Genomic DNA, 24869 nt, shown 5'->3' on the forward strand with positions numbered 1-24869 from the left:
TCCTGGCTCTAAAATTCTTCAGTTATAGGCATATGCTTAAAGAAAGATGACTCTCTGAAAGATACTGTAACAAGAAAGTCTCAGTTGTTTTCATAATATAAATGTCTTGATTTACAGAGAAGCTATTGACAATAAATCTTTTTCTTTTCTTTTTTTTTTTGGCAGCTAAATTTATAATCCTGTATTTCACAGATAAATATAAAACATATACATGTTTTATACATAAAACAGCTGAAGCACTATGTGTAATTCTATTCTCTAAACCATTTGGATGGAAACTTGGAAGAAGGATGGAAACCTGAAGAATATCTTCCCCTTAAAAATACCACAGTTACAGTCTGATTATGAAGAAAGAAACAGATCTCTAAAGCAATACTGTAGTTAATGTATCTCCAGGAGCAGACAGTAGCAAAATGTAATGCTTGGGATAAGTATTTTGCTATTGCTCATTATCTGACTTACCTAGAAATAGTTTGGTACAAAACCAATTATAACATAAAACATATGTTTATATGCAGCTTTGTGTATAAATTATTAGACACCATTAATAATGATTCAGAAGAAAGTTCCTTTGGTGGATGCTATTTGCAGTCTCATTTGCAAACAGCATGCCTCATGAATAAGTCATGAAGCTGTACTGAAAAGCTGTTTTGAGCATTTACTTGGTGGGATTACTTCAACTACATGCACATGCATAAGTCATTGCGGGAACACTAGTATAGCATTCCACTGACCAAATCCAACAGAAAAGCGTACTAAACAAATACAGAAAGTCAAAAATAACTATTGAGATGGAAGTTTATATTTGAATAAATATTCTTGACCTCTCATATTTCTCATCCATTAATACACATTCCACCTGGATTTACTCAGTGAAGTGTTCTGTCACTGTTCCTAGTCTCATATCATCATGTACTACATCGTTTACACGATTCCTTGACTTCACTGTATATTGCAGGTAAAAACTTGAGCCTCATAAAGAGAGAAATCCTGATTGATTTCAGAGGGCTCAGAAGAGCAAATGACTTCAGTATTTTCTCCAGCAGAAAATATGCTGTCAAAATAGCTACAGTGAAGGCTGGCATATGCTAACTAAATGTGACATATATATATTTTTTAGTTATATTTACTTATATTACTTGTTCAGCATCCCTTACTTAGACTGTACGCTGCCTACTTTGAGGGCACTTACTTCTGCAAACATATTCCTAGGCCCTCATGTGATAAAAGGTTGTTGGAACCACAGCTGGTTGAAACAAATCTGTATGGCAGCAAAATTATTATGATATGTTGTATCTCATAAAGGGTGTTTACCAGATTGCTTTACTGATTGGAGTGCACACTTTGACTAAAAAATAAATCCACTGAAAATGGAAGGTACTGTAATTAGAGCTGGACAATACTTTTTCAGTGACTAGGAAATTTAGAGAAAAACGGCCGGGGAGGGGACCAAAGCTTTTGAGAATCTGAGGTAAATTTAATGAAGGGTTCATGCCACAGAGGAGGATTTGTTTAAAAAAAAGTCTTAGGACTTTCTGTTTCAGCTTGATTTAAATAAAATGTTTCAATTTTTAATTTTGAAATATCATGCATTATTTTGAAATGAAATTGTATTAAAGACAAAATAAAAAAATACCCAACCAAAAGCAAAGCAATCGGTGCAGAATGAAATCAAATATTTCCTTTTAAGTTAAACAATGTGTTTTGGGTCAGCCTGAAAGAGTTTTTTCTTGCTAATTTACTGTATTTCTGAGAGAAGAACACCATACAAGCTGTTTTGGTTTGCTGGTGCATGTGATTATTACCTTGTATTTTGCCATGGGTGTCAATGGTCCGTCCCTCTGTTTCTTTAAAAAAAATTCCCCCTTGCCTTTATGATTCAGCAATTGAATTGAGATTTGGTTATTTCTAATTGTGATGCAGCACCACTGGCCAGTACAAAAGCGATCTGCAAAGCGGGCATGCGAATGCCATGGAAACACAGTTTTTCTGAACCATGAAATATACTGAGAGATCTCAGCTCTTCACAAGATTTGCAGTTCTTCAGAAGCCCTTAATATTTAATCTCATATTTTAAAAGGATACTACTACATAAAGGAGGCCTTTCCTTCCACAGCTGTAAAGTTGTTGCTCTGGGATAGATACTGGCAGATTTGAACTAGTCTACAGCAGGCCTGATGAACAGTTCAGATGCTGAAAGAAAGGACCTAAATAGAGAAGAACTTTACTAGGATACTAGACAAATGCTTCTTTCTTATGAAGACTACCTTTGTATCTTGGGGGTAATTCTACTGCAACATAGAAACCAGAACAGAATTTTTATTGCATTTCCTCATCTTGCAAATGGTTTTTAAAACATTAACTGCCCTCTTTCTGCTTCTCCTTAAAAACTCTTGACTTGATTATGAAGTCAGTTTGATTGCACTGCAGGTAAAACTAAACAAAAGAGATGATAGAGAGCAGACATAGCAAAGGCTCACTGGACAATGTCATGCCATCTTGGAGACATGAAAGATAATAAAGTATAGCAGTGTCCATACCCTTTTTCAGTAACAGATGGGTTCTGAGTTCACATTTCACCCTTTTTTGCCATTGCGAAGTTCCTCAGAGCGCTGTTATAGGGTTCCAAGTGCTTAAGAAATTCAAAACCATATTGCTAAACTGATAAAAGGAGTCCAGCATGGCAAGGGTGCCACAAGTGCAATCAAAAGGCTGAACATATTAATCTTGTGTACAAGGCATGTGAACACGCGACTGGTTGCTGCATTTCCTATGTCCAGACTAAAACGAAGCATTAGAAGTGGCAAAAAAATCCCTCTAGCTAGTTTCCACAGTTGGAATATAGAAACTTCAAGCTCAAATATGTTTGCAGATTGCTGCTGATCTTTTCATCAGCAGGGTACTTTCTTGAGCATTTGAAAGAGTCTGTGGTTTCTAAAGGGTCAGCACTATTCTGTAGCTAGTCAGTGGTATCATAAAGTCAGTTCATTTCTTCCAGAACTCCTTTAACTTCTCACAACAAAAGCACTATTTGTCAACAGCATCTATTACCTTATTTTTACATTATAACAAATAGTCCCAGATGTACACAAACGTCACGTATAATTAAGATCACAGTCCCTTCTCCATGGCTTTCTGCAGCACATTGCACCGAAAAGAGATAGCTCTTTTTTAATAACTATAAAACCCACAACACTGGTGTTTTGCTAAGAAAGTCTAACCCTTAGACTATGCACATGCTCCTCATCTGTAAACACATATCCCCATTGCAACACCACGTTTGAAAATACGACTAGAATGCGCAATAGCCGAGACCATTGATAATCAGTTCAACGAACGTCAGAGGCCGGCTGCGGCTTGGTCGACAGAGATTCCCAGAGCCTAAGAAGGTGAAGAGAGCTTTCCCTGCCTCCTCACTTTCCGCTCCTGCGTTGACCCAGCCTCAGGCTCACATGCTGGAGAAAATACTCACAGGAAGGCAAAAGCACAGAATGTATTTCGGCAGGCAGAGTATAATTATCCAAAATGAACTGCAGCCAAGAAAGTGGGCTGTAAGAAGGCCATACGACTATGAAATCTCAGAATAAATCCCAGTAAATAAGAAAAAAGCCCTGAGACTCTCCATAAATGTTAATTCCTGCAGCTCACCACACTGGCCCGTGAAATGCCTCATTTAGAGCTCTCTCTTGCTTTTATCAGCATTCTGTTTTAAAAGATATTAGAGTCTTGCTGATCTTAATTCAGTATTAAATTGCTATCATTGTTTTCTCCTTCCTATTTCAAACAAATACACTTCTCATTACAGCCATTACACTATTTATTTCTATTAATTTTTTTCTATAACCTAGATATCTAAGTAGGCTATTCCACCCTGTCTTATTTTGTTGCTTAATTATATTTAATTAATCTTTTCTTTTCTCCCTTTCCCTCAATCTCAGTTTGCTTCCTTTCAAGTTAGAAGTCCATTTACTTTAATAATTTTCATTCCTTGAATTTTCCTACTAATTGCCCCATACAATAAGATTGTGCTGTTCTCTTCTTTCTCCACAGTGTTATATGAAGATCACACCTTGGGCTTAATGCTTTGGCATTAGCTACGAGTGTGGCTGAAGATTTGGAGAAAAGGGGGAAGACAGCTTTCAGAGATGCTCCAATACAGTGCAATTCAAACTTCTCAAGACAGAAATAATGAGTACTTCACTGGAGGTTATCCACAAACACTGTCTGAGCTACAGACATTAAAGGAAAATCAGTATCATTTTTACAATAGACTGGTCTGGAGGGTTCTTCAGTCTAGTCTGATCTACACTGTGTGAAGACTTGAAGACAGTAATAGTTTGATAGAAGTGGAGTGCTGGAGATATAAGTCTGCTTCATTGCAGAAGAACATCTTCCCTTTAGATGTTCTTAACGTTTGGTGAATTTGATGTTGATAACGCAGAAGAGGAGAGAGCATCTAACATGAGCCAGAGAGAGAGTGTGTTGGGGATGTGCACTTGCTTCCATGCTATTCTCCTCAAACAACTATATTTGAATGTTTTCTCTCACTCTAAATGGACGGATTTTCAAAACAACATGCAGCATTTTGGAATTAGAAATTTCCTGTTAAAAGTCAACAGAAAAGCAGCTTTTTTCCAGTATTTTTCATGCGTGAACACTGGCTATTACAAAAAATAGTATCGGCCACTGGGCAGGCCTAAACAGTGCACCACAGAGCGTGCTCTGTTAGCACTGACTTGAGCTAGGGTGTCGTGGGTGCTGTGTCTGGTCCTGGATCCTGGCTGGCTGTTCGCAGCTGGGAACTTTCTGCTCTGGAATCGCCCATGAAGCACACCTGGCTTTAAAATCAATAGTGAAGAAGCTATAACAGATGGTGATGAGAGTCCAAGTATCTATAGGAACTGTTAAAATGTAGCTCATAATTTACATTCACGTCAAAACATCTCAGCCATAACATCCTTGAGACTGCCACTGGCAGGAAAAAGCCAAAATGTCACAGAGCACATCATGCTGAAGGCAACTGCAGAGAGTGGAAGAAGCATTGCAATCCAGGAGCTCAGTTTTAGAAGAAAAAACTTCGGACAAGGATGCTTTGACAAGCCTGGCACAACTTCATTGACTCAGTCCCTGATCTTTTATTCTTCTCACTGCTTTATGCAGACATAAGTTTTAGAAACATGAAAGCAGCAGCTGAAGAAGGCACCCAAGACCATTCTTCTTAGATTAGAGAATTTATTTTTCTTTACCTATGTTTAGATGACATTGCTATATTATGATGGTGAAGAGAGATAATGACAAAGCTTATTAGGTCTGTGTATTTTAGTAGAGTCTCAGCCACTGGATTTAACGCAGAATAGCAATTTGTAAAGGATTGAGAGTCAGGTCAGGTACTTCCAAATGTAAATGCCTACAATTCTTCACAGCTAAAATAAAGTGCAGTCACAGCAGCAGAAACAGGACTACACAGTTGTCACTCGTGACAAGGATTGATTTAAATGCCACACTGTCAGGATTAGCACAGTTCTGGCCTCATGCTTTCTAGAGAAGTTACTAACATATCATGACTGCTGAGAGAAGAATCGTGATTCCAGGTGGGGTTACAGAAAAGGGATATTTTTCTCTGGTTCTTGCATGCTTTTTTTCCGACTGTATGTCCGAGGACAATCATGAATCTGCTGTCATTAACCAATAAAATCCACAATTATGTTCAGCTGCTTTAAAAGACATCAGTACTAGAAAGCAGTGGAGGAGACAAATGGAGTGCTATGCTATGGTCTAGAGATACATGAGTTGGTTCACATGGCAGCAAAATACTTAAATATCTATGTGTTATTCAGAACTGGGTAGAGTATTTGTGCCTTTTCTGGTTGCAAAATATGAGCTTAAAATGTATTCTTTAAATAAACTTTAAAAAGCCACAAAATAAAGCCAAAAAAAATTTTCCCCCGATTGGAGACTGAGTCAGATTTTTACTATGGATCCTGACTTTTCAGAAGTAGAAACCTAGATGTTTCAGTATCATCTGAAGACATGATCTGCTTCACCCTGCTGCCTGCGGAAACACTTATCTGTTCTGCAGCCCATGATATGATCCTCCAAGTGCCACAGCAGCAACAGATAGCCTCTGAAAAAGCTAATTCTGTCCAGAGTTTTAACGCTTCACAATTTTATATCCTATCCTGCATGGTAAGTCATACGTGATGCACATGGGAATGAGCCAAAAAGAAAAGCAACAAGACAATTCCCCTGCTCAGTTAACGGTAAGCGCGGGTTTAAATTCCAGTTCATATGCACAGTATTGACTTTCCTTTTCCACAACCCTTCCCCCAGCAATACTAAAAAGCGTTTGTAGAAAACTTAGTTTCACCATCTGGAGTTTGAGTGTGTTATGTAACGTCCAGATTTCACAACGTTTTTTTATGATTACTCTGCCTCTGCAAAATTGTCATTATGACTTTGTAATGGCAAATAAGCCCAGTCCCATCAGGGTAGGAGACAGTTCTGCTTATTTAATTTGTAGATATGGAACTCAAGGTTTGACTAGTAAGGTCAAATGCAGGTGAGGTGAGGCACGTAGTATCTGAAGGGCCCTATCAAATACCTTGTCGAAAAACTGTAAGACAAATTAAGCACAACAGAGATAGACAGAAAATCAAGTTACTTTGGTCTAACAGGCTATTTCACAAAGGTATCATTCTACAATTATTCATCAGGCAGACAGAATAGGGCCCTTGAAAAATGATAAAGACTGAAGAAAGCTTTTCAGTCTGAAAAAATTGCAAATATACACTTTTTCAGACACACATCCTCCAGCTCCAGACTGCAGAAAACTTTCCTCATGTTTTCTGCTTGGTAAATCCATCAAACTAAGAACTGCAACCTCACTATGAAGCGATAAATAACAATCGTATCAGGTGTATACAAAAATTATACAAAAATCTTCTAAGAAACGCATCAATTTTAAAAAGCATAAAGGTATTTGAGCACATATGCAAGTATCATTACTATCTTGATTCTCCTCATTAGAACTGAGGCACTGCACTATCAAGCAGTGAGCTGCTGTCAGTTTGAGCTTTCAGCATGCGATTTTTTCCTGGGGATTTACATTTAAGAAAAAGTGTAACTGCTGTCTCAGAGCATTTGAAAGGACAAATGGGCCCACATTAAAACTATAGAACCAAACACTTCTGAATTTGGGAGAAGTCTGAATCAGGATTTGGATCCCTGTTTTACAGCTGGTGCTCATTTAAATGCAGAAGAAAAAAAGAAACAAAACACCACACATTCAGAGAGAATATAGGGAACAGTGTTAGAAGACATTGGTTCCTTAAACGTGAGAAGGTCTCTTATCCAAGCTATATACCCACCAAAGTACCGTAAAAGTTACTAATCCAAAACCTGGCAAAATCTGTCAGTTTTTGCTTTTCCTTTCAGATTTGACTGGTAGATTGTATTTGAAGAAATTCTCAAATCTTGGCCAACTTTTCAATGCAAGCCAATCAGCACGGGGACTGATTTGTGATTGTGCTTTGAAATGGCAGAGTATTTGCATTTTATTTCTTTGCTTTTGACATGGAAGCAGGTGAAGCTTAGTGCTTCTAACTGAACTTTATTCAGAAAATCTGTGGGTTTTGACCTGAGAGAAATGCAAAGCAACAGTTGCATAAGCTTTTATGAGAACAAACATCACTTTTATACTAGTGGAAAGACATCACAATTATTAATATATATAGGATATATACTATATATAAATGTATCACAATATATCTGTTGGAATTTTCTGGTACTGTGAATTCATTATTGCCTTGAAACAAGGAAATCTGCTACGTTTATGCAAAAAAATCAATTTTAAAACACCTTTGCAAATAATAATAATTTGTAATAAATAAAGCCGTATGTCTACTTTCCCCTCACTTTATCAGAAATCTGGGAAAGTAAACCACCTGGAAATGACATTACTTCATGGCATTAAAAACACCATATACTACTGACAGAAATAGGTTCATAAGATGTATTTATTCTATCTATTTAATGCGCAAGTTACCTTTCATTAACCCCCCACAAATGTCATCTATATATTTCTTTAATGCTGCACACTGTACATTAAGAATGTATAAACCAGTTAACATAAAGTAAGAGACTTAAAGCCTGACTGATTTATTGGCTGTTCTATTTGCTCAGGATTCAGCAGGTATTTTCCATAGGTAGATTCTATGGTATACTTTCATGGCCAAGGAAACAGCGGGGAAACAGATGCGCAAGGTAACTGCCGAGGCTGACCACCCACAATTCCGTTTCTCAAAAGTGAAGATACTTGTGTAAGTCTTGGCTGCATACGCATTTGTATGTTTATGGCTTTACAGAGATAGGGATTTCTCATTTAAGGTTGCATTCTGGTCTTGACAGTCCTCCAAAGAACTCTGTCTGCAGGATATAAACCAGCCCTGGTCAAGAATAAAATCTGTCTCTTTCTAGTTCCTCTAACTTTTCTGTATCCAGTCCACTTTCAGTCTTCTTAGAAGAAAGAGAACGAAAAAAACAGGACTTCAGCCTGGCGCAGAGTAAAAGCTGTGGCAGAAGAGCCAAGAAGTCCTGCTGCTTATGCTGGCAGGGGAGGCAGGGCACAAAAGACTGAAATGAAAGGCTGGCGACTGCTGGCACTGTTGGGCTCTGGTCTGAGTTTTGTTACTGAACTGTCTTGGAAAGTCAGTGAACTTGAGTGAAGTTATCTGTTTCTTTTCTCTGCCAAGGACCTGTGTCTATACAGAGTGTGATGTCCCTGAGACACAGACTATCTCCTACTGTGTGCATCTGCATGACAATGCTCCGCGTGGTGGGATTCTAATTCACTTGGCTTTCTCGGTACTACTAGAGAATAGTAACACAGCAAGATAGAGTGAAACACTGCTATTTAGTATTGGCAAACTTTTCATATAGGCTATATACCTAACACTACTTACCTGCCTTTTGGTAAGGACTTAATAGGTAAACTTAAGCTGGAATTTGTAATCTTATTACTAATGGTTTCTGTATTCTTCTAAAATAATTTAAAAAATAAGAAAAAATATCTTGTAATGCATGAAGCTTATTTTTTGGTCTCTTTGTTTATTCATGCATTTGCAAAATTAAGTTGTTCATGATGAGTCATGCTCAGTGATTAGCATGATTAAATTAGCTTTTTCTCTACAACAGTTCTGATCAGTAAGTTGAATTAATACCTATGTTTACTGCAAAGATTTTCTTTGATGCTATGTAATTATACCCCTGTGCTATTACAGTGGCATTAGTAATGAAGACTGTCCAGACAGAAATCAACTCGTGAAAAGCAACATCATGCAGCAACAAAAAATGAAATGACCTTTCTTGATTCCAGCTAAAATCAATGATTTCTCAGTGTGGTATTACTGGCTGGCTTCAAAAAATGACTCTCTTTCACTGAAGTTAATTTCTCTTTAATGTTACACATCACTTGCTTGATTAGCTTTTAAGTACTAGTACCAGAAGCCTTTCTCACTGGTTTCTTGTTTTATCTGGAATAGACACTTCTGAGTTTCGTTTTATGAACACTTTTTGGCATTCCTGTCAGTTGCTGTGCCAGAAACAGGCAAGTTCACTACCTGATCAACAAAAATAACAACAGCATGGCTGTTCAAAAATCTTAATGACTATCAGTGGAACAAACTTTTCATTGTAACAAAGGCATCGAAGTTAGAGTCTTGAAAGAACTTGAGTAAGTTGAAAATGATTTGGTTCATTTACCCGAATCACTCTATTAGAAAAAAGTAATGCGATTGATTGTAGAACTGTATCAAAAAAGGAACATATCAGTGAAAAGAAAACATCTGCAATATCTGCAAGAAATATGTAAGAAAATATATTTTTAAATAGCAGAAAAAAATATGAACAAATAAAGAGAAAACTAGCCCTCAATAAAAGGTTTGCTAATCCCAGGTGGATTAATAATTGACATGTAGCAACTTCCATGGTTGAACAGCCACTAAGCAGATGGATGGATATGATTATTCCCTCTCATATATTTACTAATGGAAAGTTCCCAGTACAAACATTAACATGGTATGAATTGCTTTATGCTCTTGAGATTTGCAGTTCCATAAATATTTTTGGCAGCTTTGCTTAGGAGAGATAATCCTCCGGCCTCTACTTTATTTCATGCTTTTAGATGGTATTTTGTACATTTCCCACAGAGCAGCACACTGAAATCAGAAAATGTAACTGCTTCCTCCTCTCTGACAACACAATTTGTACTACTTTATTCTGTTGCCGAAAAAATGCGTTACACAAAAATTTCCAGACTTCACTTGTCTGTTCAGTGTAAGAACAGGACTTCATATAATTGTCTTGAGCTGATGTAGGGGCTCAGCACTTTACTAGAACAAGTTTTTCTGCAATAGGTTTTTATTCTTAAGGTGGGATTGAGCACAATTTGAACAAGTTACTTTGGGAACCTTAGATGGCAAGTGAAAGGGCTGTTTCAAGAGCATTAAAGTACTGTTCTGAAGCACAGACTATGTCTAGGCTTCTTTCTGAAAAGAACTGTAAGTTTCTTGGGATCAGATTCAAACAAGTTTCTTAGCTATAATTAAGAACAATTACCTCTACCTATAAAAAACACCTAATGGCACAGATGCTTTCTACTTCAGTATGCCAGAGCTTAAAAAAAACTGCCTCAGTTTTTAACAGACTGTCTCAAAAGACTTACTCTTGCACTTGGTGCCTGTATTTTTATAATGCTCTTGACAATTTGCACTTCCTATTGTACTAGATTATTCTGCGTAGATCTGTGCACAGGTAAATGCTCTTCTCCAGTCATTTAATAGCACACACTGTTAAACTGTAATTGAAAAATCTATTCTAAGAGTACAAAGGAAATGACTTCCACCTTCAGATTGTTTTGGTGGAAACCCACACTTTTATAAGGAATCCTAGAGTTTTTGCAAAATTCCAAACTCTTATGAATCTCCATTCCTAACACATGTATACTGTTGACCAAAAAAGAAAAAGATAGAAGACAGAAATATTCTCCGTATCATTAGTTTAAAAAATTCAGACAGTGTTTGATTATCTGTAAAACTAATATGGATCTTTCCAAATGTGACAATCTGTTATATCTTGTTAAAAAACTGCATGGATAACATTCCATTTGGTTTGTAATCTTGTTTTTTTCTCCATCCGGCAACAATGCTGACCAGGATCCTCTCTCAGTTCTCTGGGTCTTCCTGCTACATCAATTCCTCTTTCAATTACCACTTTTTCTGAAATACTTCCTAAGCTATCAATTGCAACAGTCAGGAAGGTTATAAAAATACAAGCGCTGTGTGCAAGGATAAATTCTGTTTTCCTAGGTCGTATCAGAGATCCATCTAGTCAAATATCTTGTGTTTGACAGTGGCTAGTGCTAGATGAGTAGAAAGGAGGGACACACAGGCTCTTTCTCTTGGGGCACATACAACCTCTCAACCTCTACCAACCCACGATACAAAGACTTCATGAGCTAGAGAGGGCACCTGGACAACAATCTTCTTTTTTCCTTTAGAGAAAAAAATGCCAATTCCTTCAATTTGTTTTTGAAGGGCAATTTCTTCCTCTGTGGATCATCCTTGTCTCTCGCTTCTGGATTTTTTCCATTTGGTCCCATGGAAGGAGACACATTCATGTGTTTCTGAGCTATAAGGAACCGGCATGCAGAAATATCTAGGATTCTCCTAAAACTGCATGTGCAGTGTGTTCTTCTGTTAAACTAAATGCATCTTCTAAAATGCATCTTCTTCTCTTACATAGCTTAGGGTGGTGCATCACTGGGTTCACAAAGTGTGAACACTCTGAAGGGAGGAATCTTAAGTTTATTGTCTGAACAAGACAGAGGCCTAGACTACATTGTGAATAATTCATATGTTTACAAATATCAGAATGGAGAATGGAGCAAGATTTTTTCTTCCCTCCTTCCATCTTTTAAAAAGCCTGTGATTCATGCCAAAAGGGGTTATTATTCTGATATTGAGTCAATTGTTTTTTTCCCTTTTGTTCACTCCCCAGCTCAGTGTTCCCAAAAATACACTGTTGAGGAAAGTACATGTCCCAGAAGTTCAACTTTTCATATTTGGCAAAAGCAAAGTGAGGCTATTAAAATGAAATGTCAAAATCATTTGCTTTTTAATGTTCTAACATTATTGGACATAAGGCTTCAGACAAAAAACAACTTCAAAGCTGGTAAGAAAACTTATCTCAAGACAAAGATACTGTTGTCATATTTTTACTTTCAGAAACTTTTCATGAACGTAATAATCATGATTCAAAAGCATATAAGGATTTGTTATGGTTACTGCTTAAAAAACAAGGACATAAGAGTGAATCTGTGATCACAGGAAAGTCAAGCTGAGCTCCACTAATTGGTAACTACATTGCAACATGCAGGAAAATATGGGCAAACAAATATTCAGGCTCAATTTTGTGCGTTTTAGTGCTTTCAGTTTTTATTGTTGTTGCAATAAACTAGTAAGTTATCTGCATTGTGTTTGGGTGCTGTTGAGGCAAATGAGTATCTGACAGAGATTTATTGCTGTTGTTAGTTAAGCATCACATCTTTAAAGACACAGTTTTTAAATTTTGTTCTTTGGGATCTCAGGCAGGCAGCCAACCAAGGCAATTGCAATTTCCACCTTGTCTCCATGTTTTTTGTTTTTTAATAAGCTCTTCTTCAGATTTTAGAGAACTACATATCAGTCTGCAACTGCAGTGATAAAAGCTTGATTTCCTTTAATGGTTCAAATAAACATATTTCATTCTCTTCTTTGTTACTTACTGCTGGTTTGGACTTCCCCATAACTTTCCACTCTTTACTCTCTTTATAGAGCACATGGCATGTCCCAAGATGAGTGACTGGATGGGAAACTGGTCAGTCCCTATTTTTTGGTAGTCCTGTAGAAAAAAAAAGTTATTACAGGTATTAGTAAAACACCTCTTTTATGCAGCCTCAAGTCACTCTTTTTTCTCCTGTAGGTAAAATTTTAGGAGGAAAATTTTATTTCTCTGGTTTTCCTCTCATATACAGCATTATTTGTGAGGTAATACCAGATCTAGCTATCCACTGTATTACCTTTTCCATGTCTAAAATCCTTTCAGGATTATAATCCCTTTTCTTTTCCTGCCTCTTAATGAATGGATTTTATATAACTGTTCATTAGTGTAATTGTTGTTGATCTTTATTTTTCACTTCATTATTTCTCCAACAAAACTCCTGTTCTTTATGCCATTGTTATTCTCTTAGCAAAACAGAGCAAATCAATAATCTCAGCATCTGGGAACACTCTGTTTGTATGTGTGCATAAATAAGAAGTCAGAATCCTCTTAAATTTAGAGTTTTTGTTCACCTACAAACAGTTCAGGATGCCTGAGGATACCTTTAGGAGATGTTTAACTGACATGTGCGGACATCAAAATCTTGCATCTTTATAAGAGGTCGCTTTGACAGGACAGTTCATGCCAGTAGGGTTCTGTGAGCCCTAATTTGCTAGAAATGGACTGAGACCAGGAGAGAGTTGCTGTGCCGCTAACAAGTTTCAGCAACTATCAGCCTAAATGAGAGCTGAAATAACAGTCCTGAAGCAAATGACTCTAACGTTAATAACCTCCGTTATTCATTCCTTCCTAATTGAGAGCCTTAAAAATAGCTCATTTTATAGTAGCTTCAGTATCATCAAGCAAGTGTGATAAAGAACCTCTCAGTTTCCCAAACGGCTTGTTGCTTTTTTCCCCACTTGTTTTTTGATTTACTTACCAGTCACAAAGACGACTGGTGCTGATTTCCTGAACAATTTCTATGTAACTGGGATGGTGGAGCTGGAATAAAAGCAGACAGTTCAAAGCCTGAATATGAATAGCTGGGAGACCAATAAGACTAGGATACATAATAATCACTTTATGTTAAGAAATTTTTAAGCTTCTGTGACATTTCTTGTGCAGTCTGAAGTTCTAGCATTAGGCTGTAGTGGAGATGTTATTTGAGCAGCTGAAGCTGCTCAGAAGTCATGGCTGTTTGCTCATTGTCGATAAAGGGCAGTCACAATACCATGAATTTTACATTGTTACCATTTCTCATCTGGAGAAGAGGATTTAACAGTTTATGAATTGAATCAACTTACGCATTTCTAGTGAGGCTATTACAATAGCAGGAGGCAATAAAGTTCTATTTTCTGCTGTTTGCTTTATTTCTATGTCTCCCCTATTTTTCTCTCTATTAATCTCAGTTTCCACTAACTTATTCTCTTGTTATTTTTCTGTGTCATTTATACCCACTATGCTCTATGTGCACATCTTTACTCGGGTATCACATTACATCTGATCCCATGCCAAACTAGTTTTTAAAGCAGTGTGAAAAAGACTCTCTTTCTAATCAGCAACCTATTCCACTGCCTCAAAAAGATCAGACTCAAGTGAGGAGAAACTGAAGAATAAGAAAAAAGGAGAGAAAGAATCAGTAGGCATCTGTTCCATAAATCTAACATAATTTGAAGTAACTAACCTTTAATAGGATGAGATATGTATTCAAAAGTCAAATATATTCTTATCTAAAATATACATGGACACTTTGTTAACCAGGATGTTAATCAAAATTAAAAGGTTAATTTCAAAGAACATGCATATATTGTAAGGGTATAGTTAACGGTATAGTTAACCCCATCCTTGCTGATCACTGAGTAAAATATTACTTTTCAACATTGGAGTTTGGTATCAGACAGAAGATAGTTACACAAAGGCAAAATGCAGAAGAAACATTGGCCTTATATGAACTTCACAGAATATAATTATTACAGGATTCTTCTCTGTATGAGAACTGTGACAAAGAAGGATAATAGTAAAACAGAAGACTGAAATACTGGAATAATTATCTACCTTTGTCAAAGTAACAAGCTTAAGGTAAGTACCAGCTATGTACAACACTGAGGTGCAGACCCACAGAAGTACTGATTGTTCAGGCCCTGGGAGAAGTGCAACAAATGGTTGCTCCAGGGCAGAATACTTCAGATTTGATTATACACTCCTTGATCTCAGTAGTGAGCACCTACACATGAGAGGAGCCCCGCTGACTTCAAAGGGCTTTGCTGGGTGAGAAAGCATTCCCCCTTGGAGCAAAGTTATAGCAGCCAGTCAGAGCTCACTCAGACTCCCTTGCAATGCAAACCAGACTGCCTACCCCAGGGGCCCTTGCGGCTGGAAAGCCCGTTGGCTGGTGAGGAGGGGCAGGGCAGTTTCTACACAAGGACTGTACGGCTATGGGGAGGTGAAGATGGAGCAGAGGGGCTAGGATGGGTTTGAGGAGGTGACGCTTCGGGTGGGAGATTGGAACCAATCATGAACGGCTTCAGGGGTATGGCTGTGGGACTGGAAGGAGTCAGTGAAGACATCAGCTTCCTGGAGTAAGGGAATGAGGGTAAGTGGGAAATACTGAAGTTTGAGGAGCTCTGAGGGGGGTGAAGGGAAGGTTTCAGGGAACTATAGAAAGCTGGCAAGACAGACAGGTCTCATTCCTTCTTTTTTCTTTTTTTTTTTTTTCCTCTTTCCCTCTCTCTGTGCTTTCTATCATGCCTCTCTTCCCAGAATCCCCGTATACTTTCCCATTTCCCTAGGCATGGAAGATGCGCTCCTCGCTCACCCCCTTCCCAGCACCCATCCCCATGCAGTCAAACACCTCCAGCCTCCACTCCTGCAAGAAGTAGGGCTCCCCCTGCTTCACTGCAGCAGGCTCCCTTCAAACTGCTGAACCTTCTGGGTTGGAAGGAGGTGAAGGAGCAGAGCTGGGCTGCCAAGTGATGAAGGCTATCCTTGGAGACTGACACTTTCTGCTGCCATCATCCCCAAAGATAAAGCTGTGGCCGTAACACCAACTTATGCTGGGAAGAGCTAGTTCTGGTGCACTTGCTGTTGCCCCACCCTTTGGCCCCAGCTTGGCAACAGCATCCAGAGAACAAGAGAGCTTAGCTAGCAGGAGGTGGGGATCGGCATAGGGGAAAGTTGGCACTCTGCCAACCACTGAATCTAACTGTTAGTGGGTCATTAATGTCAATGGAAAGCAATGGGGGTTACTCTAAACATGGGGTAAGCCTAAGGGTGGCAATACAAAAACCTGTCAACTCTAAATGATTCTTCTCTGTATGACGCTTGCACTTAATGGGTTGAATATAATTATCAATGCCTGGATATCTTCTACAGTTTTATTTCCTACATAGGAATGCATAACTCTAAGGAACCTTCTGATCTTACTGAACACTGTACGCATTTCTTTGTTCTGTGCTACAACCTCTTTGCTCAAGGAAGGTCATTTCTGTCTGTGGAAAAGCCTGACACTTTGGTGTGCTTCAGAGAACTCTTCAGGGCCCAGACATTTAAAGGTATTTAGATGCTTAAAAATGGAATCTGGCACACAAGATATCAAAGCCCTTAACTCCCACTGATTCACCAACACATTTTGAAATACCTTCCAGGTTACAAAGGCCAAATCCACAAAGGGATCTGTGAATTAAGGTGTCTATTTCTAAAATGTGTTATTAAGAATTTTCAGAAATTCTGAGTAACTGCTTTCTAACTGTAGAGGTGCTTAAATTCTCCTGGTTTACATCCACAGTGGCCCCTCAGTGCCTCCTGCTGGCTGACATTCACAAAATCCTGAGTGTGCCAAGTAGCTCCAGGTGTATACACAAACTAGATCCCAGAAAGGTCTGTTAGAATAGTCACTCTCAGACTGCACATTATTCAAACAAAAGAAAAGAGATGAGTACCATCCACAGTAGCATTTTGCTAAGGTAAACTAGTCTATTTGGCATGTAGGAGACAACTGTTCAATCTCTTTTTCTACAGAAGCGGAACAGATGTAGAAGTTGCATTTCTCATCAAGATGTTCTACCATACACAAAATACAGCAGATACTCATTTGGAAATACTTTGCTAGTTTGGTGGGGGGGGTACTTTTTTGGGAAGCAGGAGAGATAGATATGGAAAACAATTAGAGGTGAAATCACAGCTGGGATCACCGATCTCCCAGGAAGATCTAAGAAATGCCATTTTTACTTTAGACTGGTTTATGAGTCCAACTGCAGTAGCACTCCCAGAACTGAGAATCCTGGCTGATGCCTTCTTCCACGGCGAGGCTAGGAAAGTAGCTGGCCTTGGAGGGCTGACTATTCAGAACTTGTCCTACAACTCACAATCTTTTCCCAATTTCTCCCTGATTTGATGCCTCCTGGGATTTTCTCCTAGGTGGCCAGTTTCCCTTTATATGTGGCAGCCTTGGTATCTAATACAGGATAACGGTTCCTACAGGTCAGTTCCCTGTTTAAAAGCTAGGCTTTACAAAGATAGTTACTGATTTTTCCAAATCCTTCTGAAGGTTTAATCCCAAATGGCCAGTTTTAGCACTTCAGCTTCCTGAACTCCTGAGTGCAAAGTTTCTCGGGACAATGAGCCTGGATGTACCTAGCCCTCTCCTAATTAGCAGGGGTAGCTGATTGTGCTGACACAGCTACACTGGAAGCCAGTTAATCTTCCTCCTGCCCCCTTCCAAAGAGCGAGCTGCACAGGGTGGGAAACAGTGTCCACCCTATGGGGTGGATTTAGGACTCTGTCCACAATACCCGCGGAATTTGGCTATAACCCGCGGGGACTGATAAGCACTTTAGCTACTGCCGCTAAGTGCAACAGAGATGATAAGTCCCATGGGGATGATGAATCAAAGCATTCCTACACTACACTCATAGCTCAGCCTGTAAATAATGTAAGCTGAAATCAATGTGCCAGGCGATGAACCATGCACATGTGCACCACCCATTCAGTTGTCTCTACTGTAAGAGCAACGACCTCCGGCAGAGAGGAAAGTACCATCCCCACACAGACAACTGGGGGAAGGTAAATTCTTGAATTGCTCTTAAATACACATCTGCAAAGTTTATAAATCAGAATCCTTACATAAAAATTCTCAACCATGAAAAACAACCGCACATGCATAACAGAGTTTTTCCTGTATTGCAGACTGCTAAAAGCAGAGGAATTACTCACTCTTTATAGAGGGACAATCAAACCTTTAGACCTGTGGCTCAACGGAGTATGCTTAAAAACGAACTGACAGTGGTCAGCATTAAGACCACTGAATGTAATGACAACTTATAGACCATAACTGTCTCCACGGGCAGCTGTTTAGTGTCACGTGCCATAGGTCAGGCACAAATTTCTTGGAAGTCAACCAACCTGCAGCTCTCCCTTCTCTCATCTTCACTCTTTTGTGTTTGAATAATTGAACTCTCTGATCTGTAGTCTGCTGAACAGCTTTATGTTATTTTGGCCAAGGCAGAGGCCTAATTTCTATCTGGATACGGAAATCTTGTCTGGAAACATTTCCAGAACAATATGCATTATATGAGGGGCAGAGGTACATAACCACATTTTGACCTCACAAAATGATGTGAACTAGTTTTGATGTGAACTAGAAACATTTCTCTGCATGTGATGCAGACTCAGGTGCACCTATATTCATAAAAATGCAGTGTGAGGTCCTAAAACGCTGCTCCTCAATAGTAGTATAACATCTCTTACCAGGATGCAGTTGTCCTCTGAGGACAGTGTTCAATGATTCTTTAAGTTGTTGTCCGTACTGTTACAGCCCTGCAACAAAAGAGTGAATAGCGTGTAAATCATATAGTTCAAGAAACAGAAGCACAGCTTAACCCAATATAGGTGAATTACTGAATTATATTAAGTAATCATGCATAATTATTCCTGCTTTTTTTTCCTATTATTCCTTAATATTAACTGTATTAATGTCTCAACTTCTTCTCCTGGTAAAGCAAGAACATGAATGCCCTTCGTGACAAGGTCCTAAGAAGATAATTTTTAACATCCTCCACATAATCTATGACACTATCAGAGGTCTTGTTTTAGGAGCCGATTACCAATCCAAGAAATCAGAACTATCTCAGCATTTCAAAGCTTGCTTCATAGCCATAAAGTACTAAAAAGCATGGATGTAAATGGCAGCTTCTAAAAAATCTACATCTTTAAAAAGGCAAACAAAATAAAGGTATTACTTACCAAGCAGCAGTTACGTTATTTTCCAGCTACGACATACTTTTCATACTCATAGAGCCAAGTACACACAGAATAAAGATAGAGTTATGATTTTATATTTAATAAATTCTTTGAGTTTTACATTTGGGAAACTTGAGTTCATTTATGTTGGCTGCATTTCATTTTGTTTATTATTAATTCTAGTGTCAGACAACGATCACTCTTGATTTTGCTTGAAATTATTTCCCTTTTACTTTTATCATACTTCTCTATAATCTTTTCTTAAAAGGCCGCCTCTGTCTCCTGTCTTGTCTTTCTTGGTATTTAAAGCATCTTTGTGATAAAGGACCTGTTAGATGAAATGTACACCGAATAAGGTTAAGCCAATGGGAGTTCACCTGAATATAGGCTGCTAGGTAGGCAGTTACAATGTTACACTTAACAGTTTTTACTTATTTGTTTTTATTTCTCCTGTGCAAAGATGAACCAAGCTATTTTCAATCTTCTGAGAGTCGTTTTCATTTTGATTTGAATCATTCTTCTCAGACACCATAACATGCAATAAAAACTTCTGGAATGTTGACCAATTGTTTTGTCTCCATTTTTTAGATTTTGATCACCCCCATATAACAAAAGAGATATAAAAAACATCGGCAAGAATCCCTCTTTCTGAAAGGAATAGAAATGGTCCTATTGAGTCCATGAGGGCAAGCATAACCTCCTACAAGCATTATGTTTCTCAATGGCTGGAAGGACAAGCACAAACATAGAAAAAATAATCATATAACAGCACGTATCTCACTGCTGGTCGCTACAAGCATCAGTCTGAGCCTATTTCAAATGTCCTTGCTCACAGAATTTTCTTGGGGAGGGATCAGTGGGGCAGGTTTGTTAGTGCAAATCCTGTGAACCTCTATTCTCTGCGTTTAACTCAGTGTTTAATTTCCCTTAGTATGTATTATCATTGCTGAAATAAGCTACAAATATTAGTGTCTTCAATGGGAAGACACTAACCCCAACACTGCAATAGGAAAGATGACCTCAGTAAGGGAAGTGCTGTAGAACAAAGGATAACATGTTATCCTTAAAGCACAGCTTACAAGTGTTCAAAGTCAAAGAATAAAATAGACTTCACCTCCATTGAGAGCTTGAGGAGCAGCCAGGATTCAAAGGCAGACTAGTGCACTACATGGCAGTTTGTAGAACGTTTATTTCACGGACAACGCTAAAGGCATCCTGAAAGAAGAATCTGGGAAATGGCCCAACTGAATATTTAATGCCTGTCAAACTGTACACAGGAGAACCCCTATGCAGAGGAAGCTGAATGCACTACTAGATGATCAGCAGCTTTTCTGGAGCGTCGCATAGGGACCATTCTCTATATAGAATGGTGTGCTTCTTAGAATTTCTTATAATCCTGACCCAGCACAAATTTAGTGAACTTCACTGACGACCTATATCAAACAGTTCTTTCAATTTTTCTGGCCTACACTGAGGTGCAATCTTTACAGCATCTAAGAATATACTCTGCGTTTCAATGTGAAAGCTGCACTTTGCAGTAATTCGGGAAGATAGTTTAAAATTGTTTTCCATCAGTGAAGTATATGCAGATGGCTTACAAAATTTGTGCACTGACATGTTTCAGCTCTGTATATTGTGTTGTATATAAACGTGCCATAGCTGATACATAAATTATTAGACACAAGTTACTTCTACTGTGATATTAGTTCATCTAACTGTAAAGTTACTAGAAAGATCAATAAAAGATTGTTGGGAGAAAGACTTGTTATATTACAATTTTGCTGCTTTTTTAAAGTTGGTGTAACGGTTTCATTATAAGCTGAATTTTCATGCATTTCCAATTTAGCAGTAAGAAATCTGTTCTACGTTTAAAGTTGGTAGATACAAATCTCAGCACTGGCACGAATTCTGTCTATGTAATTGAGTCTAATTTTGCAAAGCAACTAACTTCTTTCTTTGTCTTGCTCAGACTGTAACTTTAGAAAGGTCTTGAATCAGGAAAGCACCTGAACATAACAGGTTACAGTGAAGAAAGCCCTTTACTGCATTTTCAATAACATTTTAAGTACTACAAACAGGAATATTTTCCTGCAACTGGATTAAAATTATGATACACAGTATTATCAGTTTCAAATCTTCCAAATCCATACCTTTGGAAAAGTGTGAGACTAGTTTGTTTACTTCCTACTTTATTCTTTTAGACTACACTTCTGAGGAAGCATCAAACTTTTCGCGGAGAGCAGAAGGGCTCAAAATACACTCAAAAAATGAAAATTGATATTCCTTTGCAATCTCTTGCTACTAGCACCTGGGACTTAAAGAGAAAACATTAGCAGTGCATTGATACTGGCAATAATATTACAAGATTTGGAAAGCTGGCTCTGCCTCAGCCAAAAGATAGATAATTTCCAACTTTTCAGATTTTAACTGTTTCCAGCAACCTAAAAGTAAAAATACCTGGAAAAATGACACAACCATTTCATGTGCATGCAGGTATGCAACCTGTATATCTCCCTTTGTACTTTTGCTTCTGAACACTGTCCAAAATCACAGCTGGCTTGGCTAATGATCTTTTCTTATAGAACTACTTATTTTTTCCCTTCTATACCCACAAGAGTTATTTTTTAGATGCCTCTTTTCCTTCTTTTCCCAAAATCCATAGAGTATCTTACCTTATGAGGGAGGCAGATCAGTTGTAAAGAGGTACGTTATGTTACAGCTGATGTAAAACACTGTGCTGTTTGAAAAAGACTCTATGTTTCTTCAGTCATTTAAAGATAAAGCAAGAATGGTAAGAGAGACCTGTAGGAGAAGAGAGGATGAAAAGAAATCAAAGGAAGGAGCATGAGGAAGACTGTACAATGGACATATATTGACAGACAGAGAAAATTGGGGCTTAGTGCTCATGCAGAGAGAAGAGAAGTGAGAATCCAGTTCAAACTGATTCTAAGGAGAATACAGCTTTACTGATCTTTTCTTAGGCTTCCAGCTGGGATTGCCACTGTGGACTGAATCAAGATTAGGTAGGGAGTAGAGAGTTGTAAGGACGCTGATTCCCTGCATGATCTACTGAGTCTGTGAGTAGCTGCTGTCTGGGAGCCAGCCACCTCCCCCATGCAGGGTAGCCAAGGATGGAAATGGGTGTAGTCTCAACAGGTTCTTAGTGCTTTTACTGCTGGGGACGTAAAGCTAGGGAACTCAGAAAATGCTGCATAGGCGATGCTCACAATTTACCTTTAGTCAGCTGACACAGGTGCTCTGCATCACACTTGCCTCTGCAATAATGGTTTAGGGGATGCAACTCTTACTATGGGTACTCTTGGTCATTCAGGAGAGTATGAAGGTTAGTGAGCCTTCAAAGGTCATTTAAATCTTGGATGCCACTGAAGTTTTCCCTGGGGCATACCAAAAAGGGCGTTTCTCAGTGCTGACCCCAAGGGGTTACACTTACTATGTAAATGGTAAAGATTTTGGCATCTACAGCACTAGAGATGCAGCTATTCTGCTTCCAGATTTGCTCCTTGACAGCTTAACAGTATTCGCTCTCATGTTTCAAAGCAAAGCAATGTCATGATTTAGCCTTTAATTATGCAGGCTGATGACAGAGGAAGATGTATGATTACATTTGCAGGATATCTAGTGCAGAAAGAACTCTGAAAAAAAAAAACCCTGAAGAATTAAGCTATGCCTGCCAGCAGCCTCTATTCTCTTCCTACAGCCAGGGAAAAGAGCTGCAGTGGCTTCAGCTGAATTCACTGTGAGATGGATGAAGCGTGGGAGTGTGAGGAGGGAACTGTTTCGTCTGGTTTTAGAGAATGTTGTTCTTTAAAATTTGGTTCCTTACTTGATGCTGGGTAGGGAGCCTTATGTGCTAGCAGTGGGAAATGTCAAGCAACTGAGATCAATTAGGCATGATCAGAATTGTGATTTGATTGTTTGGGGACAATGTCAACACTGCGTTATAAGAACCTCTCAAACTTTAAAAAAAAAAAAAGTTTCTGCCTGGGGGATTGTTCCTCAACAATCTCCAGCTCAAATTATCCCAGATTTCAATATTAACACATCCTAATACACCCTTTAGACACCCACTAAATTCCACAGCATTTGAAATGAGCAGTGGATTTTAGAGCACTTTAAACAGAAACAAATTCTTATCTCTAATTATAGTAAAGCTCTTTTTCTGTTCATGTAGCTACAATAAACAAAGCTCAGTTAAAGCTGATGAAAACAATACCAAATTAAATTTAAAAGCAGTAAGAAAATGACTGATTTTGGTTTTTACTCTTGCTGTTATGTACAGGAACATACCGACTATAGGCAGAGCAAATCATCATCTACTAATTCAAATGCTAGCTTCTCACAGATAACAAGCGTGTGAGATTTTTTTTCAATGATTAGCTCTTTGCTCTCCTACTGTCCAGGAAAATGAAAGAGGAGATGCCATGTTTCAACGTTTTGCTCAAAAATAGCACCTCTCCAGGCAACATGATTTGACACACTTTTCTCTGCATTGTGACACAGCAAATGGATATCAAAACTGCAACCTGATAATTGTCCTGGGATGCTATGATGCCTGGTGAATATAAATAAGTGTCAGAAGCATGCCTTTGAATACCTTTTACAAAATAGCTAGCAATATATAAAAATAAAAATGTTGTCAGTATTTTCTGCAACATAAAAACACCTTCTGGTGAGGAGTAATGGAAAGCTCCTCAGCATTTTCAGCCTTTTCTCTGAACTGAGAGAAGGAATAGAGAAAAACAGTAAAAAGCAAAGGAGCGCTCTGCTGTGCTGGGTATTTAGAACTAGATGGATGGTGAAAGAAAACAGAGTAGAACAGAAAAGGTTAGGTAAGTAGAAGCAATAAAACTTAAAGTGTTTGATTCTCCTGAAATCCGCAAAATGAGAGAGAATCTCTGCCAAAAGGAAAGATTTCTATCTGGACTCTGCTGGTGGAAACTACTGAAAGACACTTCATGACAAGTGGAGGTGATATTCTACAGGTTCTGTCCACTCCTCGCTTTGCTCCACATGGCTCCACAGCCAACCCTACGGAGTCATCAAGCACCGAGCAGAGAGATGCTACTTTGAACTCCGTAAGGCAAGTAGGACAGGCAGACTGCTGGTGAGAGAGACATCTTTCTTCTCTGGGTGTTTGATATGGAGGATGTGTGGAAGAAAGGACTGTCCCTAAGGATTAGGTGGTTACACAGTCTCCAGGCCTTCTGGTCCTTTTTGGAAATTATTTAGGTCCAGCCGCTGATAGCTTTATTAGAGTAATTCCTTATTCCTGAAAACAATGACTCACCCACCATGCAAAGTATAACACTCACATCATTACAATATCTGGGAACAAAATTCAGCTGCATAAATTGGACTCTGACCCAGAAATTGTAATGAGTACCACAACATGGCTCTAGAAGTGATACCCATTAAAATTAAAATTTGTTTTGTGCCTGCCTATTTTTTAGCTCATTCTTTTCGCTCAACCTGTCTTGTTCAATTGGATTTACATCACTTTTAAGTTCTATAGATTTGTAAGAAAGACCCAAGTCTATTCCAAGTTGTTTGTTCACCTCCTTTCCCTTTCGCAGAGACCCATATTTTCCCTAACTCCACTGAAAAAAATGACTCAGTCAAGACAACAAAAAAATCTCGTAATTGATAATTACCACACAATTCTTCCAGTTGAGAAATATCCTGCACTGTTTACTGCCTACTGAGATGCAATCAAAATTAAATGAGTGGAAATTACTCTGAAGTGGCAGCTTTAAGCT

General features: G+C 38.4%; 1 long non-coding RNA gene across 2 annotated transcripts in view; it reads right to left on the minus strand.

Annotated features, from left to right (window-relative positions):
* The window catches only part of LOC104145547 (uncharacterized), a 115990-nt gene extending 93846 nt beyond the window's left edge, over positions 1–22144 (minus strand). For both annotated transcript variants that reach the window (XR_694360.2, XR_694359.2), the window contains exons 1-4: positions 21765–22144; positions 18601–18669; positions 13796–13857; positions 12821–12936 (exon numbers count right to left, since the gene is read on the minus strand). This is a non-coding gene — a long non-coding RNA (uncharacterized lncRNA). The remainder of the gene's footprint in view (positions 1–12820; positions 12937–13795; positions 13858–18600; positions 18670–21764) is intronic.
* Positions 22145–24869: the final 2725 nt, after the last annotated feature.

The sequence above is a fragment of the Struthio camelus genome, chromosome 4 (assembly GCF_040807025.1).
Source record: "Struthio camelus isolate bStrCam1 chromosome 4, bStrCam1.hap1, whole genome shotgun sequence".
Lineage (NCBI taxonomy): Eukaryota > Metazoa > Chordata > Aves > Struthioniformes > Struthionidae > Struthio > Struthio camelus.